Here is a 19,541-nt window from a genome sequence, read left to right as displayed (position 1 = left end):
CACCTGGCTAATTTTTGTATTTTTAGTAGAGACTGAGTTTCACCATGTTGGCCAGACTGGTCTTGAACTCCTGACCTCAAGGAGTTCTCCCACCTTGGCCTCCCAAAGTGCTGGGATTACAGGCATGAGCCACCATGTCCAACCCTGAAAAGTTTTAATCCTAAGGGCAAGCTAGATCAGTTTAGGATTTGGGAGAATACTGTGACTCAGGGTGGAAGAGCGGATTGTAAGAAGGACAAATGGAAATGGGAAGAAGGACTGGGAGGCTGCTGTGGGGGCACAGGAGAGACAGTGTAGCATGGACTGGGTCTGCCCGTGGCAGAGAGGGGGAAGAGCACCACATCCTGCCAGTGCACAGGGCACTGCTACTTCCGGGCAGCCTGCACTGGTCAAAAACCACAGCCGTGTTTGCTCTGCACCAATCCAAGGAGATTCTCTCTCTTTTCCTATTGTGATAGTCTGAGGTCTCGGTCCCAAGGAAGTGTTGACTTACCCTAAGGTCAGCCCCATCACTTGTCACTCGTGTCCAGGGATGTCTCAATCCAGAGATGAACACAGCTTGGGCTTCAGCTGGCTCCCTACGGTGGGGTGGTAATGCCTAGGGGATTGGCTGGTTGTCAGAAAATGGAAAATAAACTATGTTTTGGAGGCATAAGAAAATTTCAGAATCACCATTTGGCAACATTTCCGTTATGTGTCAGTGGACAGTTAAACAGATACATTTCAGCACACTGTAGCAGGGTGGGTGGCCCAGAGTTTCTATGTAGAAACCATTGTTGGGTTGGAAGCAGCTGGTAGTGAGGTGGGGGACTTGAAGCCACATGTGTATTCTACCTCTTAGAAGGCTGAGAAAATGTCAGTAGCTTGTATTTTTAAAAATGGAGGACCTGATGGAAATGGGACAACGGGACAAAATTGCACACACACACACACACACACACGCACACACACACACACACACACACACACCTTTCTCATGCCCAAGAGTCCTACCTGGAGCTTCCATTTCCTACAATAAAGGTTAAGACAGTGCCGTTGACAAGTGCTTTAAAAGCATAGGGAACTAACTTCCTGGGACAGTCAAGAGAAAGGCAAGACATTTCTAAAAATATGGACTCTTGTGCTTGCCCATTTGGGCGAGACTCTAAGCTCCTGAAAGCTTAGACAGTAAAAGACAAGTTAGTCATCGTCATCCTTTTCTGTTGATTTCTACCGAAGTACCCATTTCCTCTGGGATCTAGCCCCTTAACTGCTGTTACCAAAAACTAAGCCAGCAGGGGGTGCACAAGCACAGCATCATTGCGGAACTAGAAGCGATGCTTGCAATTCTGCCATTGGCCATGATTCTTCCCTGCCTCTGCAAGATACAAATTAGGTAGGGAATGACTGTGGCGTTAGGCTGTACATGGACTTAAAGAGGCATGCAGAATCCTAAAAAGCAATATGAATTCTTTTCACTGTTGGAATGGAAGGCAATTTATACAGCATCTCTTAATTGCATTACATAGCATCTCTTAATTGAAGTCAACCAAAGCTTCCTTAACCATTATTTTTTAAATTCATTAGGGCAATTAAAAAAAAAAGAAACTTATTATAGCTCTCAGCCATAACAACTGAAATAGCACACATTTGGGAGAAATGATAAAGAAAAACATTGGAAATACTAGATTCCTTTCTGAAAGCTCAAAAAGACAATGAAAGGGATGAAGACAGAAATGACACTTAAGCAATAAACACATTCGAGTAAACATCAGTTTCTGAACACACTTCATTTCCATTGGCATCTGAGCATAGATCTTAATTCAAGAGGTTTAACCTGCTTCAGAGAAAATGAATAAAAGAGAATGTAGCACAATGCTTGAAGATCTTCACATTGATAGACTGGTGAACTCTCTCGCCCACACACTGTAATTTGGGTGGCGTTCCTTCAAAACTATTAAGGCATCTTCATTGGAGCTGGGGTAATTCTAAGCAACACTAATGGCATGCTCGATGTTACTGTAAGTGAGATAAATGATAGCAAACTTGTATGAGCAGGTGCATCTAATAACAGAGACGTAGAAGCATAATACAGCAAGAAAGAAATGTTCAAATGCAGAAAACAAGAGCTCACAGAATCACTATAAGTGTGTTAGTGTGCATTATGGAGTGAACGATGTGTGTGTCTGACCACTTTGTCCACATCTCTATCTCTGGTGCACCCAACTTCTTTGAAAAATCAGAGTCAAAACCAGTGAGAGGAAGCCCTCATGTGTCTTCGCTCTGCACTTCCAGAAAACCTCAAGACATTTTTATTGGAGGAATAAAGAAAAAGCCCTTGAATCACAGAGCACTCAATGGGTCTAGGAGAATGAGTCTCTAATACCCACTCACATTCAAGGGAAATGACACATTTATCCATTTTGGGCTCAACTCTTTTAGACTGAAGAAAATCTAAAACAAATAGATGTGGCTTACAGCATTGCCATCTAATTAGTTTTCTTCCCGCACCAAAGGTGGCTGATGTTATGTGTTTTCTCCATATCCCCTGAGAGAAAGCTCTGGAGAACTTAGCTCACTACCTCTAGAGAGAGTTCTTGAAGAGAAAGGAAGAGATGGAGCTGGCAAAGTTTGGGGAAATATTCTTAGTCTTTGGCATAGAAATATATTGAGAAGGAGTGAAAAGAAGCATCAAAAAAAAAAAAAAAAAAAAGACACCATCTTTTGGCCTCTAGTCCTAAGAATTTTAAGATTGTACCTTTTCCTTTTTTTGAGATGAAGTCTCACTCTATAACCCAGGCTGGAGTACAGTGGCATGACCTCTGCTCACTGCAACTTCTGCCTCCCAGATTGAAGTGATTCTCCCGCCTCAGCCTCCTGAGTAGCTGGGATTACAGGTGTGTGCCACCACGCCAGGCTAATTTTTGTGTTTTTAGTAGACATAGGGTTTCACCATGTTGGCCAGACTGGTCTCAAACTCCTGGCCTTAAGTGATCCATCTGCCTTGGCCTCCCAAAGTGCTGAGATTACAGGTGTGAGCCACCATGCCTGGCCAGATTGTGCCTTTAAATGACTCAAAAGAAATTAGTTTCAGTAAGACACCATTCTGTGTGGGGAGCCACTTGCCTTGTTCTCTCAGAACTCCAGAATCCTGGCTGTAATAATTGGGCAAGGTTCATTCAACCCTGGTGGCCACACAGAGCCCCTTTGTGCAAGATCTGTGAAGTTGGAATCTTTAGAAGATAACAAAAGACCTTGTAAATGATTGCACCCACACCCAGAGAGAGAGAGACCTGCATACATTTTTCCATGCAGAAAATAAACTGGAAATCTAACTCACAAAAATATTTTTGAAACCACGTTATTAAGGTATGATTGACTTGTATAAAGCTGTATGTAATTAATGTGTAGAATTTGATGAGTTTGGGGAGAAGTAGACAGCAGTGTAATCATCGCTACCATCAAGGCCATAGACATGCATCCCTTCCCAACGTTTCTTCCCATCTCCTTTATTATTATTATTATTATTATTAGTGTGTGTAGTAAGAACACTTTTAAAAGATTTGACATAAACTATTAGTTCCTCTTCAGAAAGGAGTGGATGGGATTTCAGAGGTGGCGTGATTGGAGTTGCTCTTCTCTTGATGTCCCCTGAGGACCTGCACCGTTCTTGGTGCTCCTGCCAGTGCTCCTGTCCCTTATGGACAATTGACTTTCTGCGTCATTTGAAACGCTAGGCATGGCAGTCCCACATGGTGCTTGCTTTCTCGTGCCTTCTAACCCGGGCACTGAGCATTCATCTGTGTTCACTGCCTGGCTCCGTAGCATTTCCTGCCACACCTCCATGGAGGGATGGGCATTTCAAATTCCATAAAGGAGAAAAGAGCTTCTTCCTGATCAGAGTTTAAGCTTAAAATGGTTTTCTTCCTCCTGAAACCACAACGTTTCCTAACAACATTGAAATTCCCCTCTGCTCAGCCCCCTACTGGACCAGCTGTGGGCTGGAGTGAGGAAGGCATTCCTGTTGGTAATTTCATGCCCACTGTTGTACAGGCCAGGACTTCCCCAAAGCTGGCCTTAGTACCAGCGTCTGGTTACCCTAGCACTGGAGAGCTTTGGGGGATCTGCCTCTGCCCATTCCGACCTATCAGGTCTAGGAGGGGCCTGGCATTTTCATGTAAGGAGCTCCCAGGGAATCCGAACACCAGGAGGCTCGGGAAGCCACAGGTGAGTGGTATGCCTGTGTCCCCTAGAAAGGTAAGTCAGTGGCCTGCAGAGATCCAGGAAATCTTTCTGCCTGGAGAGTAGAGACCCACCGGTGAGGATTTCCACGGAGTGTTTAGCCAGCTTGGTTCTAGTTAGATAACATAGAAGACATGGAAATAAAATGTGGCATTGGAACAAAAACCTTTAATTGTGGGCCCCAGGAGCATAGATCTTAATTCAAGAGGTTTAACCTGCTTCAGAGAAAATGAATAAAAGAGAATGTAGCACAATGCTTGAAGATCTTCACATTGATAGACTGGTGAACTCTCTCGCCCACACACTGTAATTTGGGTGGCGTTCCTTCAAAACTATTAAGGCATCTTCATTGGAGCTGGGGTAATTCTAAGCAACACTAATGGCATGCTCGATGTTACTGTAAGTGAGATAAATGATAGCAAACTGGACATCAAAATGTGGCATTGGAACAAAAACCTTTAATTGTGGGCCCCAGGAGTCTCTGTGAAATTGTGTTTTTATTGGTGGGGGATACATTTTTAAAGTATAAAGGTGTAGCAAGATAAAGACTAGAAATGCCCCAGTCTGTGGAAGCAGAGAGGATGGGAAGAAGCCATTTTGTCACTCGCGCAGCCAGTAAATGCTACCCCAAGTCTTACCCTGGCAAACTCCGGACTCCACCTGTGACTGTGTTGTCCAAGACACGAGCCTCTACTCTGCTGTGGCTCTTGAAAGTTAATTAAACTTAAAGAAAATGACAAATTCCATTTCTCAGTCCCACTGACCACATTTAAGGGCTCAGAGCCACATGTTACTAGTGGCTACTGCATTGAACGGCACAGATAAAGGCCATCTCCATCCGTGTAGGAAGTGCCCCTGCAGGGCGCTGGTCTAGAGTTTCCCCTGGTGGGAGATGTGGGGCCAGGTAACCATCACTGGGGTGAATTTTTTCTCTGGTGTTGCTGGATCTGATTAGAGTGTTAGGATAGAATCGCTCACTGGCTTAAGCTGAATTCCATAGACCTCCATAAAGAAACAAAAAAACCTGTTCAGAGGAGAAAGCATAGTTGGAATAGCTCAGTGCTGGCTTGAGTTGTTCTGAGATTTTTCAGTTGTTAACTTCATAACTCTCTGAAACTCCAGTCAATACTTCTTATATGGTCAGAGAAATGTGCAGATTCCTTGAATCTTTCTTTTCTTCTTTTCCTCTGGAACAGTACTTGGAGGTCTCAGGTATTGGGTGTCTGCTTCAATGTCTGGAAAAGTTCTTGAAAGCTGCCTGCTGTTCAGCAGAGGAGGACGGAATGTTTACCTTCTTCCTACCGTCTTCTGATGATGGGGGGAAGCAGATGGCTTGAGACTGGCCTCCAGAATTAGGGCATTTTTATGGGGACAGAGTTGGAAGCTTGGGGTAGGGAAAAAAGGAATAAGGAAATCCAAATGAGGTTGTTCTAGGGTTGCTATTAAATCCTCTATCAAAAAAAGTCCTGGGTACTGAGGTGAGTTTTGCATTATTTCCTGAAGGTGGGGATGTTGGACTTGGATGGGCTCTGTGGCTCATGCACAGGAGAGGCCCAGCCTTTGATAAGCTCAATTTCTGAGGAATGATAGCAGGATCCTGTGTTGCTGGCTGGATTGTGAGACAGCAGTGGGTAGCACTTAAAAAATCATTCAAATTCTTAAAAAGAAAAAGCTAGACTCCAAAGTGAGCATTGCTCTGAGGAGAGGAGATGTGGAAAAACTACTTGGCAAAATATATTTTATAAAGTCTTTGCACCTCCTGACATGTTGCATTAGAAAGCCACGCGTGATTTATGGCCAGAACTTCCTTTGGCATCAGTTGACCTAGCTCTCCCAACTTGCCTCATGGACTCTGGTTTAGCCTGCCAATTAATCAACACCTGTTCAGTGGTAGTTACAGCATGCCTGTATCTACAAGACAGAGCCAATATTCCTTAGCTCAGCATGTTTCTCAACCTGTAGTTTCTAATATCCTGAATTCCATTTTCTTTTTTGAGTCAGGGTCTCACTCTATCACCCAGGCTGGAGTGCAGTGGCGTGATCATAGCTCACTGCAGTCTCCAACTCCTGGGATCAAGGGATCCTACCACTTCAGCATCCCAAGGAGCTGGGACTATAGGCACATGCCACCACACTTGGCTAATTTTTTTTTTTTTTTTTTTTTTTTGGGGGGAGTCTCACTTTGTCGCCCAGGCTGGAGTGCAGTGGAGGGATCTCAGCTCACTGCAAGCTCCGCCCCCTGGGTTCACGCCATTCTCCTGCCTCAGCCTCCGGAGTAGCTAGGACCACAGGCGCCCGCCACCAGCCCCGGCTAATTTTTTTGTATTTTTGTAGTAGAGACGGAGTTTCACTGTGTTCGCCAAGATGGTCTCGATCTCCTGACCTCGTGATCTGCCCGCCATGGCCTCCCAAAGTGCTGGGATTACAGGGGTGAGCCACGGCGCCCGGCCCACACTCGGCTAATTTTTTAAGTTTTTGTACAGACAGGGTCTCACTATGATGCCCAGGCAGGTCTTGAACTCCTGGGATCAAGCAATTCTTGAGTGCTGGGATTATAGGCATGAGCCACTATGCCTGCCCTGAATTCCAATTTCTACTAGAACTAAAGAAAGCTGGTCTCTGCTCCTTCTCCTTTTCCCACTATGTCCTCTGGCTCCTAATTCAAGAACATGGTGTCTAGCATATGAGTATTCATTAAATGAGGGAGTGAATTAGAAAATTACACTTAAAGTAGGATGTCTTAGGTTAAAGGCAATAGAATTTACTTGGAGTGTGTGGCAGTCAAAAAGTTAGGAGTATCAGTGTTCTTCCTAATAATGCCTTACCTTTGGATAGCACTGTCTTCTCAAAGCTCTTTCACACCTATCATTTCATATGACTTACTGTTAAACCTTAGATAACATTATTAGCCTTTATGTGCCTTCATTTTTCACCCATGGCAAAGAAAAGATACCCAGTGGAAATACTGTTATCTTTTCATCAAGATGCTGTAAGAGTTATAATTGAGTAATTCCCTAGATTATCATTAGAAGTCAATCTGAATATAAAAGGGAATGCCATCACTTTTTTGAAGTTTTTAAAGCCTATTTGTTATGGCCTAAGTGGGAAAAGCTGCCCAATAAATTAGTACAGTTTAAATAGGAATGTCAAGTTACCTCTGACTGGAGCTTGGTAGAATATGTGAGAAATCTGGTCTTGGGCATCTTGCTGAGATGATCCTGGAAGAAGGGTAGTGTAACGGACTTGCTTGTTCCACAGCCAACCACTTTCCATTCCTGCAGGCCTCCCTCCAAGTGTTGTCCCAGGTGGGCGACCTGCCAGGCTGAGTGCATGACAGTCTGACTCCTCAGGGTGTTTACAAGGTTCTTCAGGGCAGAGGTTCCTTGAGGACCAGTGGTCAAGGACTTGGGTTCCAGCCCCAGCTCTACCGCTCACCAGCTGTGTGCCTCTCTGAATCGAAGCATCTTTATGTCTAAAATGGAAGCCACTACACTTCCCTCACAGAGAAGGCATAAGAGATCCATGCCTGTGTAACATGACCCATGCCTGGCATGTAATACATTCTCAATAAACGGTGGCTGTGATTATCTTCTTGTGGAATTTTCTTTCTCACTCATCCTCAGTGCCTAGAGAAGTGTTAGGAACTTGTAAGGTAATAAGTAATGCTTACCAATTTGAGAGGCTGAATCCTTACATGGTGTTAATGATCTTGGTCATTTTCTCATTGATCTTTGATCCATTTCTACATGTGGGCCAGGACATGCAGTATTTACTGTTAAAAGTAAGGTGGTAGAAGTTCAGTACATAATGAAAATGTGTAGTCTTCTTTACTAGGTTTGGAATATTCTTGGTAAAATAAATACTAATATTTGCTCTATTAAAAGCAATAGCTAATATCACAAAGCCAAAATAAAGCCAACCAGAGGTCTGGTGCAACGTTTCATGCCTGTAATCCCAACACTTCAGGAAGCTGATGCGGGAGAATCATTTGAGCCCAGGAGTTCCAGACCAGCCTGGGCAACATAGTAAGACCTCCATCTCTACAAACAAACAAATGAACAAAAAATACAAAAATTAGCCAGATATGGTGGCATGTGCCTGAAGTCCCAGCTACTTGGGAGGCTGAGGTGTGAGGATCACTTGAGCCCAGGAGGTTGGCGTTGCAGTGAGCCAAGATTGAGCCCCTGCACTCCAGCCTGGGCAACAGAGCAAGACCCTGTCTCAAAAACAAAACAAAACAAAAGGCAACCAGGATGGAATGTTGATTTAAAACTCAATTTCATTGACCTGTCTTAATCAAATAAGCCTACTTTAATCGACAGGAAAAACCAATAGTAATGTCCTGAATGCTTCATCTCAGCACATACAGACAATTTTTAAAATGCAGCTCTCACTCTCAAGAGCTAGAAGGGAAACCTTTCTTTTGCAACATTGTGGGGTTAATGCCTCGCCTCTTGGGGAGGACACTAGGATCCAAAAATAAGTTTTCCCTGACATCACCATTTTGATGAGAAAATGTATATAGGAGATGACATTTTGTGGGGAGGGAGGATAGGTAGCTCTGGAAGCCCTAGGCTGTTCTGAAAGGTGCACCCCACATTGTGGAAGGCAAATCTCTCATCATGATGCTTCTTATTTTGCAACTTTTCAAGAAGTTCTCCTTTTCATTTCAGTGCTCCCACCCCTGGCAATAGTAACCGTTTCGAAGAGTAAAACTTGCTTACCGTCCTTTCGGTTGTGTTAAGGATGGGGATGAGTGTCCCTTTGTTTATCCACTGATGGGAGTACGTGCCCGTGGGCTTCCACACCCTGCGCTCTGGCTCTCTTGGATGGCTACCATTCACTCACATTGCCACTGACAAGGCCAAGCAGAGGAACGGATGCAGGCTTCTCACTGAGCCCTCGTCTTCCAGGTCTGTGTTTGGTTGGTTCTGCAGCTGCAGCTTCCCATACCCCATGAGGTTTACTAGACGAACACCTTCAGAGACAGTGGAAGCTGATGGGCCACTATTCTTTGGGGGAGTTTGTGGTTTCATTTAAAGAGGAACTGTGGATCGATGGCTCTTTACACTGCATTTTGGTTGCTGACGATGCAAGAATAAACGTTTATAGAATAATCTTTGTCCCACAGACACACCTGAACCAATACAATCACTTCTCCTCCTTTCTGTTCAACTGCATCTCTATCAACAGGTTTCCACATCTGTAAAATGGGGATAATAATAGTACCTGCCTACAAGGATTTTTGTGAAAGACAAATGTAATTCATGTGACTGGCATATAGTACATGCGCAAGAAATGGTAGTTGCTGTATTGAAAGATGTTTGACACTGAAATGCAGTTGGAGGAAAGAAGCATCTTGTCTGAGGGAGGCCGGTCGCCTTTTGTTGCTTACTTTATAGGTGATCTTCTTACATTTAAATTCCCACCATTTGACCCGCATTTCCTGAACAGACCCAGGCGATAGCAAGAGCAATCCACATCGTAATAAAACCCTTTTGCTCTCTGATCAGCATCAGCCAATCTAATCACTGGCGAAACTATGTACCAAAAACTGAATTTAAAAAAAATAAGGGAGCTTAAAATAATGGATTTCATTTAACTTGATTGCTTCTGTAGATTTGAGGCCATGTTTAGGAGAATCAATTTTGCCAGACTAAAATAAAAAAGGAGGAACACACAGCAATTTATATAGCGTTCTTTGTTATTTGAATCAATAGCACTGTCCCCATGAAGATCTGAATAATCACCTTTTTGTTTGGTGTTGGAACCCCTGATTTATCTCTTTGTGATTCTGTTATTGGGCCATCAGTGGGATAGTTTTGTTTCTTAATAATTTCTTGCTCTGACTCCCCCTCTCCCCTCTATTTGGAATTCTTTCTCTGTGCCAGAAACTTAGCATTTATTCCTTGTTGGGAGTTGGCATGTGCTATAAAAATATGCTTTTCAAATTAACATGATCATGAGAAATCTCAAGAGGAGGGCATAGCATTTTTCTGATGAGGACATCGACATCTGTACCATTCCTAGAAGAACCCACATAACAAAAAAGGAGGTGGCAGGAATGGCTGCAGCATTTGCTGTCTTGGCGCCTTGTCTAAGGCGCAGTTCCAGGTGTCTCTGTGCACCTCACTGCTTCACTTAGTCCTCCCACTGCTGTATGGGATATGTGCTACTCTCTGCATTTTACTTCTGTGGAAACTGAGGCTCAGGGAGATTCAGTACTTACTCAGGGTCATATTTATTAAATATCTGACTGGAATTTGAACCCACTTCTGTTTGATCAGAAGACACTTTCCACCATGTTATGTTGCCTCTCAACAGAGTCTGATTTCTGTTTGTCTCTTTAATAATATTAATTAAACCATTTTTTTCCAAGTAAAAGCATCTTTGGGAAAACTATTCCTCTCTTTCTTTTTCAGAAACTAAAGAGCCAGGAGGACTTTCCTGTTAGAGCTTCTTACCGAGGATTGGGAAGTTTTGAAATTTCCAGGCTCCACAGTTATTTCAGAAGGGATTATAGATGTGAGCAATGTGCTTTAAACTCTGCTGTCACATCCGGGGATTTCCAGTTGGTCAGGTTGGTGTGATGTGGAGAAGTGTTCTCAAGATTTGGGAACTGGATGCCATTGCCCCAATGGGAGGAAGATGGAGGAGGGTGGAGTTCCAAAATGGCCTCCACGGGACTTCATGGGAGGGTGTAGGCTTGTGTGTGTTATACTTTGATGGGAGGTGGCTTCTTTAAAGAAAATGCAGACCATTAATACAGTAAATGGTTGGCTTATAAGAACTATATTGGTTCTTAATGTGGGGTGTGTGGGCCCCCGCCGAGAGGTCCATGGTTGGAGTTCAGAAGTTCTGTGAACTTAAATGAGAAAAAAATTGTCCTTATTTTCTCAAACCTCTGACTGAAATTTAGCATTTCCTTTAATTATGAATGTACAGTACCTATGATTTTTGTCACCGATAGAAATCAGATATTTTCACATCACATTGCGGTTATTGCAGAAATATCAAATTATTACTTACACTCATCAGCACCTCAAAGTGATGGGGGTTATTAAAGTCACTGCTAGATCCTGTTATTTATTGCACTAACAAGGAAGCACACATATTACTACAATACGCATTTGTTTTAGTAATATTTTGATAACTGTATTTCAAGGTATTGGTTCCCTTTGTGATACTATGTGTTTTACCTTATGCATTTAAAACACCATTCTGAGACTGTTTTCAAAAAAAGAAGTCGAGACTCCTGCTTTAGAACAAGTAACAAAAACACAGGTTTAGAATTATAACTCCCTTGATGCAATTTGTTTGGTGATCTATGGACTTCATTAGGGTAGCTCACCATTTCTTCAAGGTCTGCCCAGATGCCTATTCTGACTAGAATCTGTAACAGATTTCAAAGTGTATTTATTAAAATTTTTATTAAACATTTTTGTATTGAGATGATTACATAAACCCCATTTTGGAATTTGCGTATATCTCACAGGAAAAAAAAAAAAAAACTTATATTAAAGTCAGTTTTCTCCATCTCCAAGTGTTCTGGGGTTGAGGGCAGGGTGAAGGATGGATTTGAAAGGCCAGAGTGATACTGAAACAGAGGCTCCCTCCACTTGTCTTGAAGTGCTTGTTACAAGAGTAGACAGCCTTCTTTAGTGCCCTTTAAACTATAATAGAAAATGCGGCTGGGCGCGGTGGCTCAAGCCTGTAATCCCAGCACTTTGGGAGGCCGAGATGGGCGGATCACGAGGTCAGGAGATCGAGACCATCCTGGCTAACCCGGTGAAACCCCGTCTCTACTAAAAAATACAAAAAACTAGCCGGGCGAGGTGGCGGGCGCCTGTAGTCCCAGCTACTCGGGAGGCTGAGGCAGGAGAATGGCGTGAACCCAGGAGGCGGAGCTTGCGGTGAGCTGAGATCCGACCACTGCACTCCAGCCTGGGCGACAGAGCGAGACTCTGTCTCAAAAAAAAAAAAAAAAAAAAAGAAAAGAAAATGCCCTCCTGGCCCCAAATACTGTCCCCACCAGCCTGATGCAGTGCCTGAGATCTCCATTATTAATCAGATTTTGAATTAACGTATTGTGCTATTAAAGCACCTGCTCAAAAATATGATGTAAAAAGATTCATTTCTCATATTTTCACACATTAGAAAATGCTTTGTTAATCCTCTCTCTCATCCTGTGTAAACACCTTCCCCACTTTACCCACTGAATAATACAGATTCCTGTGAAAGAGGTCAACTGATTATATTGTGAAAAAGCAGGAAAAAGAAAACGTTACAGCTTCTCGGTTCTTGTTAGCATGAAAACATCATGATAGGCATTTTTTCCTTTTGCTGAAACCGTGATTATGTGAGTCAGTCTGGGCACTGACTTAGAAACCCGTGATGGTGGTTGTGGTGGTTACTTTCATGGATCCATCTAGCTGTGGATTTTTAATTTCTTTCATTGTGTGAGTGTCAGTGTCACTCTGACAATGAAAGGTGGATGTTGGTCTGCTTTATAGCATTTCCCATCCCAGCAAAAACCCTTGATCTAAAGTATTATTTCCAGGAAGCCTGTACTGTAATAAAAATATCTTTCCCAAGAGGGGCAAATACATTGGCAATTACTGACCCCTTACTGATAGGGTGACCGTATATGCCAGTGTGGCTGGTAGAGTCCCAGGCCACCCTGGTGTTCCATGGGACTATGTATGGCGTCATTTTCACTCTTGAAAGTGTCTAAGTTGGAAGATAGATTGTATAGTCTCCCTGCTTTGGGGGAGCAGTTGTCATGTAGGCAAGGCTTATCAGGAAAGGCTAGGAATGGAACAGAAGAAATGGAAAGTGATGTGTTGGGGAAAGGGCCAGCCAAGTGTTGACTACAACCAAGAATATCCCTAATTAGAAGAAAGGGGTAAAACCCCAGGTACCCTTGGTGGGGAGCAGTATGGGTGAGAGTGAACGTGCAAAAAAAAAGAAGGGGCCAAGGACTAATTTCATTTTATCCTGGTTCCCTGACTGCTGGCACCATCTTGATGGCTGAAATGTGTAAATTCGGATTTTGAGACCCCCTCCATACCAGAGCCTGATTTGGAAATCCTCAGCTGTGGCTGGTATTTGAAGTGACTTTTTAACCATGGGGGATAGTGGAATCTCCAACTGAAAGGTTTTGTTTTTGTTTTCTCAGTGCCCCCTTTCTTCCCTGCCTTCAACTTCCAATCCTGAAATCTACATTTGCGTAGCTCACGGAAGCCTAGGGTTGCCTCGGTGGTACTTAATCATTACAAAGAAGCCCCCAGACCATGCATCACCAAGGAGAATGGAAAACTGAAGCCATCGGTGGCTCGGTAATCCACACTTATTGTTACTTTGTATTTTGAACATCACCTTTTTCACTTACAAACAGTTATATTATTAAAAAGATATTTTCCGAAGATAGTAACCTTGGCAGTAGTTGTCAAGGCTAATAGTTTGACATTTCAGATCACCCACAACTAATCAACTGAACATGGCAACACATTTGAAAAACCCATTATAGGCGGAAGGCCCTGAAGTAATATGTCAACGCTCGCTCTAACAGCTGTTATGTAAACGGGCTGATTTTTCTCTGCTGAATGGTCACATGGTTGGAGGGAGAGTGCCTTTGAAGGACACGTGCGTGTAGCTGGGAAAGGAGATTGTGTTATTGAATGCCATATATTTATGGGGGGAAAGTCCCTATCACCGATGATAAAAACACTCAGTCATCTCTCACAAATGCTTTTAGGGATGTTTTTCTCATCTAAACATAACACTCCCTAAAGGGCGTGGAGAGCTGTTCCACCATTATTGCCTTCCTATTGGGGAAATGATCTTTAGGGCTGAGCATCCCGGAGCTGTTGTCCAAGATTTCCCTGAAAGATAAGAGAAAAATAAGCTGACAGCTCTGGCTTTCAAACACTCCCAAGTCCAGGCGGGCAAATAAAGAAGGAAACTAATTTTGTTTCTGCAATTCCTATAGATTTTCAAGTTGTTGAAAGTATTTGAAGAACCTAGTTCACAGGATGGTTCTTTTTAATCTCTTAGCCTAGGCTAGATTTATTACTGAGTGAGATTTGTGGTTTTTGAGAAACAAAACAAGTGAAAGAATCCTCACAACTGAGTTTACTCCAAAATGACACAGAAAGGTTGAAAATAAAAAATTGAGAAAAGATATTCTGGGTCAAAACTAAGCCAGAGAATATAGCTGGCAGCTATATTATATAGCAGGCAAAACAGAATTTGGAGTAAAAAATGTTAAGACCAGAAAATATAGACAAGACAGGTATTTTAAAAGGAAATATCTCTAAATATGGTAAAACAATCATAAACCTAAAAAATTTCACTTTGAAAGCAAAGTCTGACCAAGAAGTCATGGATAAATAAATCTACAAGCATAATGGAAGTCAGTAACCCAACTCTCAAAAGCAGAGAGATTAAAGCAAACTAAACATTGTTCAGGATAACAAAAATTAATAACCAAATAAGCTTGAGCAAAGAGATAGCTATAGACATTGCCATCCAATACAGAATACATTTTCTTTTTAAGCATATACAGAATAGTTTTAAAAATTCTCAATAAATCTCAAAGAATTAATAAAGACATGTCCTCAAACTGACACATGTATCCCCATAAACCTGAAATAAAACTCAGTAAGAAAACAAAAATCAAATCAAACTTAAAGTCACTGTACAAATAATAATTATAATAACAATTCTATTCTGACTAAAATAAGCCTCAATTAGAAATCAATAATAAAAACACAACACTCCCTCCAACTTTTTAGAAACTAAAAGCACTCATCTGAAAATTCATGGGTTAAAGAAGAAATGACAGCGAAAATCTCAAAAAATATTTAGACATTAATAACAAAAGCGCCACAGATCAAAATACGTACAGCAGAACTAAGGTTATACTTAGAAGAAAATGTTTACTTTTCAATGTAGTTATTGGAAAATAAGGAAGACGTCAATATTCACCTTAAATCATAAGGGAAAGAACAGGATACAGTTAAAGCAAGAAGGTAAGGAAGAATCACAATAGAGACAGGAATTAATAAAACAGAGAATGAGTCATTTTATGTTTCTCTTCAGAAATGTTGGTTACAGACTGATGGTTTGTGATAGTTTATTTAAATAATGTATTCAAACCACTATTGGTGAACCTTTTCAAAACAGGCAGCATTTTGGACTGGGCACAGTGGCTCACATCTGTAATTCTAGCACTTTGGGAGGCTGAGGCTTGAGGAACAATTGAGCCCAGGAGTTCAAGACCAACCTGGGCAACATAGCTAGACTCCATCTCTACAAAAAAATACAAAAATTGGCCAGGCGTGGTGGAGTGCACCTGTCATCCCAGCTCTTGGCCTAGGAATCTTTTTTTTTTTTTTCCGTAATGGCATGATGTCTGATATTTATTGTGAACTGTAACACAGAGAACACAAATAATGTACCCCTGGGGGAATTATCACAAGGTAAGCAAATTTGGAACCATGACCCAGGTCAAGAGAACAGAACCTGCCGATGTTCCAGTGCCTTCCTCAGGACTAATCCCAATCACCACCCAGTCTTACTTTGGTTTATAGTTTTATTCCATAAGTATTTCTCTCTAAACTTGTGTAAGTGCACCTATTCTTTGAACTATGTAGGTAAAATAATAGAGTAGGTTTTTTTATTTTTTATTTTTTTTGTAGCTAGCTTCTCTTGCTCAGATTTTGTGAAATTAATGCAGGTTGTTGTATGCAGCTATAAGTTTATTCATTTATCTTCATTGATATACAGTATTCTGTTCTCTCTATATAGCTCTCTGTCACACACACATCCATCCTATTGTTTTTCAATGTAATTCACAATTTATAATTGTGTAAGCACATAAGGCATAAGGAGATGTTACAGTTTATGAATACAATGTAAAGTATTAAATCAAGCTAGTTCACACATCCATCACCACAAATATTAATACTTAACATTGTTTTGTGGTGAGAACATTTGAAATTTGCTCTCTTAAAATTTTGAAACACAATACTCTATTATTAACTATATTCACCACACTGTACAGTAAAGCTTCAAAAAAGGAGAAAGAACATATACCTCCCATCTAACTGGAATTTTGTACCCTTTCGGCCACATTTGGTGGCTTGGAATGCGGTGGCTCTCTCAAGAGTTGGAGTTAGAAAGTTCTTTGTACATTATTTAATATTCTTCCATGTCAGCAAGGCACTTAGCCCAATCAAGGCAATTTTTCACAATTTTCTGGTCATTAAAAATATACTTTAAAACCATCGACTTCACTCGAGGGCTTTCTTGGTGCTGCTGAGTCAAAGTTGGAAGTCTCGCCACACTCCATTCATTTCACCGCTGGTTTGATTATTCTGGCCAGCACCTACACTAAATCTGAGAGCCTGAATTTTGTGCCCAATTAAACATGGAATTAAAAGCTCAGAGAGGCACATCCATTATCAAAATTGGGCCTTTTCACACCATACACTCACTCGGAAAACATTTCCTAGTGAACTAATAAACCTTAGCCGTTGTCATTCCAGTAGTGTTGCTGTGTCTCTGTTTGCAGCAAAAGGTTTACAAGTCTGAACGGAATCCAAATGAGCTCAGTTCCTGTTAATTGAAAAACAGGTAAGTCAGGACTAATTTTCTGAATTAATAGTGTTTGTCACAGCTTTGAAAATCTGCTTAAGTCAGGTCAAAAGTGGCTATTGGGTTGGAAGAAGGGAATGAGCCAAAACACAAAGGTGGAGTAGAAGCCCGTCCCAATGCCACTGTTCTTTCTTTGTTGCGGTTTTCCCATTTAAATACGTTGTATTTACGTAACATAGAGAATAAAGAGAAAAAACGCATTGAACTTTCACACTCGACCACAATAAAAATGTGTTCCTTTACAAAACAGGCTGATAAAGTATTAAAGTTCAAAGACAGGCTGCAGTCAGAAAGCGATTAATACACAATTGGTCATTACTGGTGCAAACACTATGAAGCAGATCTGACTACATTACAGGCAACTTAGGGTGGAAAGAGACCATTTTATCTATGTTGAAAGAATAAGAGCCACATATATATTGGGTGTAGAGACACTGAAAAAATTGATGCAGAAAGTTCTGATTCACTAGGGGTAATCCACTGATGTTTCTATCCCCTTCTTTCCAATTCATTTGCACACAAATCTGTATTAAATATCCATAACTCACATCTGGGATTGTGATAGAGGGTGGCTGATGAGCAGTAAGAAGTTGCAAAGTATGGAAAAGTCCTGGTGCCTCTCCTCCAGGAATAGAAAACTGGAAGAACCCCAGGTAATGGAAACTTTACGTCCCTTGGTTGGTTAAAACCCATCTCTTCCTAAACCTAAGGAAAAAAAAAAAAATCTAAGCTCATTGTCATGTTGCAAAATAGAAGCTCCAGGTCTCATCTGGTTAAATAATGTGTAACGAGGGTGTCTGGGAATTTGAGGCCATTCCACATTATCTTCTATTAGCCATTCCAGAAGTTTCTTGAAGATAGCTTCTGTTAGGATCCAGCATAGAACAATACTAGAAAAGCCAACCTGTTTCGTGTCTAGCATGGACATGTGTACCTGCTACTCTAAAATGTAGCTCTGAGAATCACTTTGAACAATGCAACTGTTGTTTAATCTATTGGTCTCATGACTCCCTTGGATAAGACGCTGGGTTTGAAAAGCCTGGGAATCAGAAATTCCTGGGGCCAGTGTGACTCTGCCACTAAATGGAGGTCTCTCTTCTCTGGACCTTAATTTTCTCACCTGTAAATTAAGGAGGTTATGTGATATCTTCCCAAAGTTCCCTCATTCTCTAGCAAGTTACATATTGTTGCTCTCTGAAATTCAGTCTGTTATACGTTGGAAATTTTGAGGGTAAATGTTTAAGGAAACACTACATGGTAACAAAGAAAAACCCTGGACTCTGATGTCAGCCAGATGCAAGTGTGAATTCCTGTTCTACATTGTGACCCCAGTCAAATTATTCTCCCACTCAGAGCTTCAGTTCTTTCATCTTCGTGGGAGAAATAAGAATATCTACCTTGGCTGGGCACAGTGGCTCACGCCTGTAATCCCAACACTCTGGAAGGCTGAGGTGGGAGGATTGCTTGAGCCCAGGAGTTCAAGACCAGCTTGGGGAAAATGGTGAAACCTCATTTCTACAAAAAAATACAAAAATTATCTGGGCATGGTGGCACACACCTGTAGCCCCAGCTACTCAGGAGGCTAAGATGGGAGGATCACTTGAGTCCAGGAATTTGAGGCTGCAGTGAGCCTTGATGATGCTATTGAACTCCAGCTTGGGAGACAGAGCAAGACCCTGTCTCAAAACAAACAACAACAACAACAACAACAACAACAACAACAACAAAGAATATCTACCTTGCAGGTCATTCAAGAACAAAAATTGGGCAATGTAGGTAGACACCAGTGCCTGGCATTTAGTAAGCACTCAGGAAATCATACTTAATTATTTTTGTTGTTACTTTTCCTTGCTAAGATGTTCAGTGCTGCCTTTTGTCATAAGCAGCACAATTCTTGCCTCACATTCATGAGGCAGATGCTAGTTCACTACGCCAGTTTTCTCTTCTACCTGGGTGAAGCTATCCTGCATCTCCTAGCATCCCCTGTGGTTCTGCATGCTCACGTGACTACATTCCACCAATGGGCTGTGGATGGAAAACCTCCCACTTGTAACACTCTTTCCTTCTCTTCTAACTTAATCAGACAATGTTAGAAGCCACATGTAGCAGTTAGCAGAGCCAAAAGCTAGAAGGATCTTGGGTCCTACCTAGAATTATTGCTTGACAGAGAGATACCTGATGGTTAGAACACTCTTTTTAGACTTTGTGCTTGAGAGGGAAAAGACTGCTATGGCTTTGAGTCATTTTTACACCTCTTAATTTATTTATTTCAGCAGCATTTCAGCAGCTAGCTTTGTCTTTTTTTTTTTTTTTTTTGAGATAGGATCTCACTCTGTCACCCAGGCTGGAGTGCAGTGGTGCGATCTCAGCTCACTACAGGTGTGCACCACCACACCCAACTAATTTTTGTATTTTTTGTAGACATGGGGATTCCCTATGTTGCCCAGGCTGGTCTCTAGCTCCTGCCTGTGATCCACCTGCCTCCAGACTACAGGTGTGAGTCACCACACTCGGACTGTCTAACTAATTTGTCTACAGAGACAAGCCATGATTTAAATATATAATATTAAAAAATAAATATGAGCTGGGTGTGGTGGCTCATGCCTGTAATCACAGCACTTTGGGAGGCCAAAGCAGGAGGATCACTTGAGGCCAGGAGT

The sequence above is a fragment of the Piliocolobus tephrosceles genome, chromosome 20, assembly GCF_002776525.5.
Source record: "Piliocolobus tephrosceles isolate RC106 chromosome 20, ASM277652v3, whole genome shotgun sequence".
Taxonomy (NCBI): Eukaryota; Metazoa; Chordata; class Mammalia; order Primates; family Cercopithecidae; genus Piliocolobus; species Piliocolobus tephrosceles.
Note: the sequence above shows the minus strand (reverse complement) of the source record.